The sequence below is a fragment of the Accipiter gentilis genome, chromosome 10 (genome assembly GCF_929443795.1).
Source record: "Accipiter gentilis chromosome 10, bAccGen1.1, whole genome shotgun sequence".
NCBI lineage: Eukaryota > Metazoa > Chordata > Aves > Accipitriformes > Accipitridae > Astur > Astur gentilis.
The window spans coordinates 38070380-38081221 of record NC_064889.1 but is presented as its reverse complement, the minus strand read 5'-3'; the positions used below and the strand labels follow the sequence as shown (position 1 = coordinate 38081221).

Genomic DNA, 10842 nt, shown 5'->3' with positions numbered 1-10842 from the left:
GACTTCAGCAGCCATAAATCTGTGCCCCCTTTCTACTTCAAGGGCCTGAGGATGCCCCCGATTCAGGGCGAGAAGGAGCAGTTAATTGGTACGAAAAGAATAACAAGTGTGGGCACAGATCCGAAACCAGGATTTATTTAGGAAGATTTTCTGGTTATTATCTACTTAGGAACAGAGGATTTGTCAGAACAGATCAGAGTATTTTCATCAAATCTCGCATCCTGCATGTAGTGGAGATAGCGAGAGGATGTATTACAGGAAAAACTCTTTCCAGTCTCTCCCAGAAGAGCAGGTACAGGGCCTGGCACTGTCGGGATTGGGGAGCAGAGGGAACGCCGTGGGTAGAACCAGAACTGGCTGGAGAAGTCTGGTCCCTGGGAGACTGGAGCCAGCAAAGGCAGCTTCAGCCTGAGTCGAGCCTCGGCTCGAGCTGACCCAGCCGAAGGGGAGGTGATGCTCCCCTCCTGCATGCAGGCTGGGCGAGAGCGAGCCTTGGGCTACAGCGCGTTAATCTAAACCCAAATGCTCTTCCGACTCGGCCCTAACGCGGGCCACATCCAGCTGGCTCGGCCGAAAGGATCCGTCGGTCCTCTGCGTCGCATCTGGCCGCTGGGAGACGGGCAGCGCAAAATCCCCGGGCTCCACGATGAAATACATTTTCTGATATTGGCGCTGATGTTCGAGTAACAACATCATCTGAAACGTCAAGCGCTTGGGAAATGCTTGTTTTACAAAGTGGGGTAGGAGCTGCTACAAAAAACAATCCCCATTTTTTAAAAAGAAAATATTCCCTTGTCAACGAGCAAAAAAAAAAAGAAAAAATAAACGTGTGTGTGTTCCCAAAGGAAAGAACCCTGGGAAATGCCCTTTCCCATGCACGATGGCAGGGCTGCTGGGGCTCTGGCAGGATAGCAGAGACAAAAAGCTCGATGGCAAAGGGTGGGAGCACCGAGGCTGCGGTGGCCTCAGCCGCATGAGCCGAGTTCCTCGCTGCTGTTCTCATTTATAAATAGAAAGGCAGTTAGTTATTATTAGAGCTTGTCGAGCGGGTCTGGAGGAACTACAGAAAACCTTTCCAAATGAGCTGCTTTCCAGTTCAAGCAAAGCTCCTGGGGTCACGTCTGGAGGAGACCGTCACGAGGAGCACCTCGAGCCTTGGAGACGGGTCTGGGCTGGTCTCAGAATGAAGGGCTTCAACTTTGCACCAGGTCACGGTGCTCCCAGCGTGGCTGGGGTTGGTGTAGTGGCACCTTAAGGATGGTCTGTCCTCACCCCACTCCGTGCACCCATCTTTCCCGTTCCTAGGATAACAAGGCAGGCCATCAACAGAGAAACTTGCCTTGGGTCTTTTCTCTCCAGCACCTTCCCCAGGAACTCGGAGGACACAGCCGGCTCCTGCAGCGTCACACCACCCCAATGCACACGAGGAAGCTGTTTCCCACACCGGGTAGGTGGCACAAGGAGACCTTCTCATCACATCTTCAAGCTGCCCCAAGACCTCTGTGGGCTCATGGGTGGGCGCAGAAGGAGGAAGATGTACACCTGGAAAACCCAGAAGGTGGGTCAGTTCTGGCTCCGGCAGAAGAAACACCACCAGGTACGTTAGCGTGGCTTTTGTGTGTGCGGCCCATGTTGTCCTCGTGCCCGGCCCCGGCCACCCTCCTCCAAACCTCTCCTAGAGAGGAGCACACAGGCTCTGCCTGGGGGCTCTCAGCCATGAGATGATTTTTGGCCGTTTCTCCTAAAGTCATCAAGGACGAGATCTTTCAATAGCGTTTAGCTCCTGAAAGATGTGCCTAGGCACATCACAGGCTATCTTATCATGCCTAAGCTGCTCTGTACCACCTAGTTGTAGCGGTCTGGCTTTTAAATCTTATTTTTCTTGCCTGTCTCTCTATTGGAAACTACATTTTTCATTTATCTATACACTTTACCTTCTAAAATATGTCCCTAAATATAAAAACCTGCACCCAGTAGTAAGCAGAGATCCGGGACCGAAAGCATTTTGTTAGTGAGTGCCCTTTACAGAGCCAGCAGGGTCAGAGGAAAAGAAAAACAACACACATATGATCAATATTTTTTAAAATAGGATTTGAAAGCAAAGCCTGAGAAGCCTCTATCTGGTTTTAATTTCAAATGAAAAAATATGGCTATTAATATACAGTAATGCTACTCTACCATAAGAACAAAGTGTAGATAAAACCTGCAAGCTTAATGAGGCTCAGGAAGAATAAAATTTGAAAGCAGATCTTTGAAAATCTCCAAATAATCTCTGTTCCATTTATCATTCTTTGGCAATCAGAAAGTAAAACCAGGCTTAGCATAATGAAGAAAATCAAACAGGCTTTTTTTTTTTCCCCCTGCTGCTCTAAAATCACAGAAGAATATAGACATGGAAAAGAAGAAAAAGGAGGAACTTCTGCCCTCCTGCTGGCACACAGGGAGTCTAATTGCAAAGGTTTCTTCCTGCATGTCTGAGTAGACTATGCGAGACTGGAATTTTTTAATCACAATATTTAAGCTCTCCTTGGTGACACAGAACTAGTGCAGTGGTCCTCTCTTGATCCCAGAGATCTAAAGGTAACAACGGTTGATAACTGAGTCACAAGCTGAGAATGTGAAAAAGCCAAATAAAAATTACCTCCCTTGAATTCTCCACCTGGACAGGTCAGCAGCGCAGCAAGGGCTCCGGCCAGGCTGGGGAGATGCTGAGGACACCGGTGGACAACATGGCTGAGGGGGCTTTGCCTGTATTTTTTGGGCTGTGAAGTGCTTTGATGACTGCAGACCCCTGAATCTCCCAGTCACTGGAGTGGGATCGGGCCGTGCACCCCTGGAGCTGCTACGTGACAGCCTGGCCAAGCACCGCTCCCCCTGTCCGTCCGTTTTGGGGACAGACATGGGTGAAGCCCAAGACATCATATCTAGCTCCTGCCAGGGCTCACGCCGAGTACTGCCCCACAGCACTGGTTATCTCTGCACCTCTTCGCTCAGTGGCAGGGGCTGTGGACCCAGAAGGAAAGCTGGTATTTGGAAATCAGGTCTCTAAAAGCCCCAGATGGTACCGCTGGACTCTGCGATGGATGCTCCCCGTCATGACGCCGCTGCTCCTGTAGAGCTGCAGGTTGTCCACGTTCAGATGGGGCATAAAGTGTTTGTGGTCCCTGCAGACTTGAAAGTGGTGGTCCCCAAAACATTTCCACACACAGACCCATTTCCTTGGCTACCCCAGATCTTAGCAGAAGAGTCTTGTTGGTAATTTTCTATTGGGCTGGGAGTCCCAGCACAGCTGCTGGGTCCCTACATGGCGTTGCAACCCTCCTTTTGGAGACCAGTTCTCCCTGAGGGTATTTCATTTCTCTGCAGAGCCACATAGAAAGCCACCCAGTAGCCTTTAAACTGCCTCATCTGGCTACTGACAGCACCAAGCTCAGAGCAGGAGGCCGTAGCCTCACTATAACATGTCCAAAACATCTTCAAAACAGTGGGCTTGACCCACTTGTCCCTTGTCAGGTCCTTCAGCTGTAGTTTCCCCATGGAGCACAATCACAGTACAGTTCTCTCCCCTCCCACTGCTACAAAGCTGGGCTGTTTCACAGTTTCCATATCTTCTTGCCTATTAATCAGGGCAGCGTGGGGATCCTTCAGCTAACAGTTCATTGGAAAGCAATTCTAGATCCTTGGGTGAAAGATTAAATGTATAGTTGATGCATTATTCCAGCGCAAACTGTGGCTGCTACGGACAAGGACCACACGTGGGGCCATTTGGAGGTAATAGGAGTTGCTTTTATCTCCTATTCCCTTTGGCAGTGGCCACAATTATTGCGCTTTGAAATCACTCCTTTTGCAGATAATTAGGAGGAGGGAGGAATTCTTAGCAATTAGTCAGTCTAAATCACATATGAGCATAAAAATAAGAGTAATTGCACTTTCTTGAGCTCACTGCAATGAGATTGGATACATGCAACCCACATATATTCATATTTTGTCTCCAGAGCCAACACTACTAAGGATTTCGTTTTCAGCAGTGCTGAGCGCATGGTGCTGTAAAATGAGCATTTGAATGTTGTCTCTCTTCCCAAAGGTGCTGTAATGATGAGAACTGCAATGAGCATAAAGCATTTTAAGACTGTGCAAGCAGTGTTACAGGGCTCTTCCCTTTACCGCCCTTAATTCTGCTGGAAGATGGGTGTAAGAAGAAATAAATAAGTAATGATCCAGGCAGAAGCTTGACTGGTTGGGGCTTTCTGCTTCCCTCGGCTCGTGCCCTTGGGTAGGACAACAGTAACGAGCAGCTTGGGTTGTCTACTGCAGGAGGAAGACAGGGCTGGATTTAGACTGCCAGTGCTAGGTGTCTGGCTAGCTTCATGAATCTATCATGATAGCTGCTTGCTGTTCTCTTCTCATTACATAGATATTAGAGTGAATGCTCACAGCCCGGATCTGACGAAGCCACAAAGCTCAGCCTTGAACTTTCCCACAGCTACAGGGTTGATCCCTGCAGCCACCTCCAGCTACGAGCAGCAGGAACAAATCCCAGCTTCTCTCTCTCTTCCTCACCTCCTCAGGTGCTGCGAGTCTGGGATGCTTTCTTGGAGACCTATCTGTAGGTGCTCCTGCTGAAGTTCCCACGTCTGCATCCAGGACAAACGTTGGAGAAGGGGGATTTTCCCCTCCTGCTCATGCGACAGCCTCCCTGCCTCCTCTCAGTCTGGCCTGCAGCATACATCGGGATGGGAAAGCTTGTCCGTATCAGCAGGTATGAAGTAGTAGTGAGCAGTGCTGTGCTCTCTACAGCCCCTCCACCCACCAAGTCAGACCCCTGTCAACTCTCACCAGCAGTGCTGGAGGGATTTGTCCCCTAACAACCGTCTAATTTCAACAGAAATGCAGAATTTGAGCCCTGCTAATTGTCAACACTCCACACACCGTTTTGTCCCGTGTTAGTGGAGAATGAACAAAATCCACCTCCAGCTTGCTCCCTCGAATGTTGCCCAGTGTTTGCCTCAGACCCTGCTGCTTTTTTAGAAACCAGGTCTAAAAAATTGCAATTTTTTTAGAAATCAGGTCTAAAATATTGGATGCAGAAGAACTGCAATGCCTTTATTTCTTCCTTCATAAAGATTTTCCTCAGATGAAATCTGCTGAAGTCATAAGTCACAAGGGGGCTTTTTTCAGGCACCAGAGATATGTCTTCTCCCAAGAGAAAGCTGGCAATTGATCTGGGACAGATTTTTATGGACTCTCTTTGCTCCTGCGCTGCCCCCAGCACACGCACTGCTCCGTACGCACACCGAAAGGCAGGGCCAGCTGGCGTCTGCACACAGGACAGGGCCTGAATGTGTGCATATATAATCCCTAATAATGGAAAAATCTGCAATTGCAGCCAGGAATGACTATTACTGCAGTACAAATGCACACAGTGGGAGACACTCCAGCAGACCCCCCTGAAATCATTCTGCATGACTAACTCCAGGAGAGAGGAGCCCTTCTGCAAAAGCCAGGGAGGGCTCTTCCACATGCAGCCAGACTAAAGCAGAACCATGTCTTTTCCTCCGTAACGAGACATTTTAACTTCTCCGTGCTACACCTTGCAAGGAACAACCTTGCAGCGAGGGGGTTGCAGCATCCTCTGGCATCTGAGAAGGGGACAGTGCCATGGCTGGTGCAGGAGGTGCTAAGGAAAGAGCTGGGGCCACATCCCTATTCCATTATTTTTGCAGCACAAGGAGATGGCGATGCAGTGAGACCCACCAACGGTGCCTCCCTTGTTCCTCACATCATGATTTTAATCTGTTCCCAACCCAAGAATGGGCCACCAGCCTGTCCCGCCATGGATGCCACCAGCAGTGGGATGCTGAGCAGCGTGGCACACCCAGCCCCGCTTGTTTGCCACGACATTAGTCACTCATTTCCCAAAACCATTAGAAAAAACACAGCCATAGGTGCAACGCTCCAGCCTTTCTGCTGCCAGACCGAAGTCAGAAGTCACAAGAAACAAATGGACCAATTTTGAGGCCACTTTGTGCCCTGCAGCAAAGAGAGGGTGAGGCTAAAGCAACATCCCGTAAACCCACCTGGAGAACAAGTCCTAAGCACCTTTCAACTTTCCACCTTTGCAGGTCCCTGCATTCATGTCATGGTTTGGCTCCTGCTGTGTTGTGTTTGGCCTCATCATTTGGGATCTGGGATGGAGAAGTGCTTGGGTGAGACCAGAAAACAGTCCATGAAATCCACCCCACCACCACCCCCTGGCTGGCATTAAGTCAGTCTTGTGCATGGCACTACCTGGCAATTGCTCCTGGGATCCTTCAACGTTCACTTTAACCTCTTCGATGAGGTTTGCCTCCTTTGAGGAGGGGTTTGCCACCCTCTCCTGTCCCTGTAGCCATCTGTAGCCTCCAGTCTGCTGTCCATTCTGGGCTGGCTGGGTCCCACCACCCAGCGTGGAGCCTGGCAGCATCCTTCTGCCACAGGTCCCTTGCAGCGTGCACTGCCTCGGGCATCCCGGTACCCCCAGCTGCAAACCCCCTTCTCTTCACCTCTCACATCTGCTACCTTCAGCCTCCAGTTTTCACACCCATTCAATGCTCTGCTTCTGCCAAAGGAGAGCTCGTTACCAGCCCAACACATGCCTCCCCTTGGAAACGCTCCTAACTCACTGCAGTAATGAAGCACCCAACCCCAATCTTTTATGGGTGTATTTGGACTATTCCCCACTTTCACACTCAGTAAAACCCGGCACAACCCACACGTGACCTCTGTGTTACTGACTGCTCAGCGCAGGGTCTAACAGGGACCGTATGCGTCCTAAATTAGCATTTACCTCCCGGTTGCGGCAGGGTGGGTACCATGCTAACCGCAGCTCAGCATGAAGCCAGAGCACGTCTTGCCTCCCCCAACCTGACAGCGAGTGGCGTTCTCCCCACGCAGAAACCCACCGGCAGTGGCTGACGTGGCCCACGTGGGCACAGGGCTTCTCCCTCTCAAAAGCAGAAGGAACCCGTCGTCCGGCCAAAGAAGATGTAATTCTCCATTACATGATGGCACGGCGTCAGTTCACTTCTCCGGCCATTCTTCGTTAGTCAAAGGCAAAGCAGTGCAAGGCAGAATATTTCACAGCAAGTTGTCCAAGTGGGGACAGGATCTGATGGTTCCACCATCACCGTGTGGGACGTTGAGTTGCGTTCCAACCTCCTCTCCGTCAACTCTGCACTCGGGAGGGATAACGCGCGTGGTCCTTGACAGCTCCCAGCACAGGCCGATTGCCGCAGGAGCGAGACCGTCAAGGTTTGTGTGCCAACGTGGAATTATGAGCTTACCCCACACCAGCTCAGGGCTGGGTGCCACAAGGATGCCTCCCTCCGGGGGAAAACTGAGTCTTGGCCCCACACTGCAGATGTTAACGGGGCTTTTGAGAGTATATGGATTGATTCTGAGGTTGGGTCTCTACAAATGGACTCAAAGAGTCTAATAAAACCATTTTAAAATGCGTGTGTGTTATTTGTTTAAGGAGAAAGCATGGATGAATTGCTCTTCTCCAGCATGGCTCCAGGTGGAGCACCTCAAAAGGCAGAGCAATTCTTGTGAGCGCTGAGCAGGGATGCTGAGAGGGAGCAGTGACCTCGGGGAGCCCCCTGAGTCTGGTAAGGCTGTAAAAGCTGCTCAGATCCTGCCATCTGCAAGATACCATGAATATCCTTACCTGGCAACCCAGGGATGCTGGCTCCATCACAGCACTGGGGCATTTTCCAGTGATTTCATCAGGGACCACTGGGGACCAGGCTCCTGACCCAGGCATTCAGAGCACATCGCTGAAGCTGTGAAGACACAAAAGTCACCCAGTCTCACGCTCCAGGCCAGCATCCCATCCATTTCAGGATATGTCCCAGGAAGATAAAGTCCTAGAGTACAAGTTTTCCTGGCTTGTTTGCAACCTGTTCTCCCTGAAATAACTATAGGAGCTCCTGGGCCTTGTAGTCAGCAGCTTTTCCCAGCATAACTCCAGGGAACCTAGCTGAGCCATTGTGTTTGACTTCATGTATTTATTTATTCGTCCTCATTTTGAATGTGCAATATCACAGTCACTGAGTTATGGATACTGCCACTAACAATAGCTGGAAAAAGTTTGCACCATTTATGGACACTGAAATGCTAGCTAAATAGAAAAGCTTTTGAACATTTTGCAAGACCAGCTTTAAAAACAGGATGTGCAAACCCTTTATTTTGGGACATGTTTATCCCAGTGATCAGATGTTCCACTCTGGTATCCCTGTCATGGCAATAAAAGCCCTGCAAAAATTAAAAACAAAAACAAAAAACAGAGCACAAACTTTAAGTTGAGCCCAGGAAAAAATAAAGGGAATTGCTGTGCTAAAAGGGGAAAAAATGTGCAGCGTATTTCAGTGGCACCCACTTTTTCAAGGAGCACCCTTGGGTAGCAGGTAACCCCCCCCCAAGTCGTGGCTTGCTGCTGCCTGTGCCTGCACCAAACCAGGGCAGATGCCGGGATGCAGCAGCATTCTCATCCCCTTCTCCTCTTTTGTGGCACTGGGATGAATTAACTCCACTTTAGCAGCTGCTTTTCAGCGCAAGCAGGAAAAAAAAAAGAAAAAGAAAACCAACCAACCTTCTGTCATGCAGGGAGAATTTGGCGCTGTCATTTCAGCCGAGGAAGGCATCTCCCACGGAGGAAGAAGAAACGCTATAATTCGGGGCTGGCGACGCAGAAGAGCCGATGCATTCCTTGCCAGGACCCGCCTGGCAGGTGCTAAACGCAGCCGTGCTCAACTTAATACCTTGCACCGCTCACAATGCGTGCGAGACGCAGCGAAGTGGCGAGTTTATCCCTTGGTATTAAAAATAGGAGCAGCGCGATGGGGTTAGCAGGGGAGCAAAACCGAGCACGGCGAACAAAGCCTGTCGATGGGACGAGGACAGGTCGCTCCGGCGTGGGATTTGCCACCGGCCACCCGGCCAGTAGCAGAGGGTGGTCGTCCCAGTACACCAGCACTGGGAGCTCAGGCTGGGAGGGGGGGGGGAAATTGTATTGGGAAAAATGCAGAGGAGGAGAAATGCATTCGGGGTGGGTTTTTAAATACATTCCAAGACGGCCGCACCTGGAGGCGGTTGTTGGCAGTCTCCTGCTGTGGTGGCAGCCCAGTTTTTGTGGAGGTTTTGCTTCCTTGTGAGCAAAGAGGCAATGTGGGAAGCTCAGCAAAAAGGGGAAACTGGCTCGTCCTTTAGCCTTGCAGCAAACAAGGTAAATCACCGGCGCTGCCGCTGGCTACAGACTCAGGATCTAATGATTGCTGCTGGTTGAAAGCGATGCTAACAACACAAGGAATTTTGCTTTATGATATACAGGGTTTGAAGCTGAAAAAAAAATCCTTTAAAAGTTCAGGATAAGCTTTCAGAAAAATGCCTCCCACCACAGGGCAGTCCTATGCCTGTGCATCCCCAAGCACAGAGACATCCTTGGCCCTCCAGCACCTGGGAAGAGCACAGCAAGCGTGCTGGTATTTTGGATGCTGTCTTTCAGGGTCTTCTAATTTTGGGGCACAGCACCTTTGTCCCAGGCACCCCTTTGCACTCACAGATTTCTCTACTAGACCCCTGAGATCTGCAAGTCTGCGACTGCAAAACAAACTCCTAATAACGTCCTCTCCATCTGCCTCTGCGGTCCCGCTATTTTGCCGAGCAGCCCGTCCGATCTTTTAATCCCCATAGGATGCAAAGGGTCATGCAAACACCAAGAAGTCCTTGGGTTGGCGACTGCTAATACATCTGCCATGGCTCTTCCTTCCACTCTGAGGGTGGGATATCGAAGCAGAACACGATGCCGTGGCTTACCCATGGTCAGGCAGGAGGTCCCTGGAAAGCTGGACACAAGTCACCGGGCGATCTCACCAGCTGCCGGGCCAGCCTTCTCCTCCGTGGTCTCCTGATGCTTTCCTGGGAGTCTCCTTTTTATTTATGGTTCATCACACTCCGCTCCTGAATGCTCCTGCTACATTCGCTTGCCAGCCCAAGCAGGCAAAACCTGCAGCGATGCGATCTGTGAAAGCACTACCTGATTAAACGATATAAAAAAAATAAAACAGAGATATAAAACCGCCAGTTGCCCACAGAATCAAATCAAATTAGTTCAGCTCAGCCTCCCCCATCTTTCCTTATTGCTCAGGTAATAAAACCATTCACTATACAAACACCTAATTTCAGGTGTATGGGAAAGCAAGTCATCGAGTTAACAGGTTACTCGGGAGAGCTCTGCCCAGTGCAGGGCTATTCTGGGGCACCCAGAAGGGCTCTTTCGTATCGGTAACTGCTATTTATATGACCCAGAGGGCTAAGCACTTTATCAAACAAATAAAACAACGGCTCTCCACCAAGGGATAGGCACCAGCTATAGACCATGACCTTGCTTGGAGCTGTGGTGGCTCCACGCAACAGCCAGAAGTCTTCTCCTTCCCATCCAGCAGACGCCGGCCCAGAGTCGGGGCAGGTTTCTCCTCCATCAGTTCGTATCCATCCACACTCGCCTTCTTCCCCACTTGCACGCTCAAGAGCCGCAGTTCGCCTTGCAGGGCTGTCGAGGGTCCAGGACAGCCACCAAGGGTTAACGTGCAAAATTTCCTGCATGAAGTGGGCTGTTTAATGAGCATCTCTCCCCCAGGTAACGACTACTGATGAGAATATGCTCTGCTACACTAATGCCTGCAACGTAACAGCCCACCAAGGAGGGAGCTGGTAGGTGAAGTGAGAAAATCCTCTCTCCTCAGCTGGATCACAGTTTCAGCCAAGCTCATCTGCATTAATCTTACACTCATTAAAATCAGTTGT

At 50.3% G+C, this 10842-nt stretch overlaps 1 long non-coding RNA gene across 1 annotated transcript; it reads right to left on the bottom strand.

The window, feature by feature from the left end:
- Positions 1-1159: 1159 nt before the first annotated feature.
- On the bottom strand, positions 1160-8955 carry LOC126043943 (uncharacterized). The gene is made up of 5 exons (XR_007507543.1): positions 8630-8955; positions 7706-7820; positions 6942-7210; positions 6078-6185; positions 1160-1542 (listed from the first exon to the last, which is right to left on the bottom strand). It is a non-coding gene; the product is annotated as an uncharacterized LOC126043943 (long non-coding RNA).
- Positions 8956-10842: the final 1887 nt, after the last annotated feature.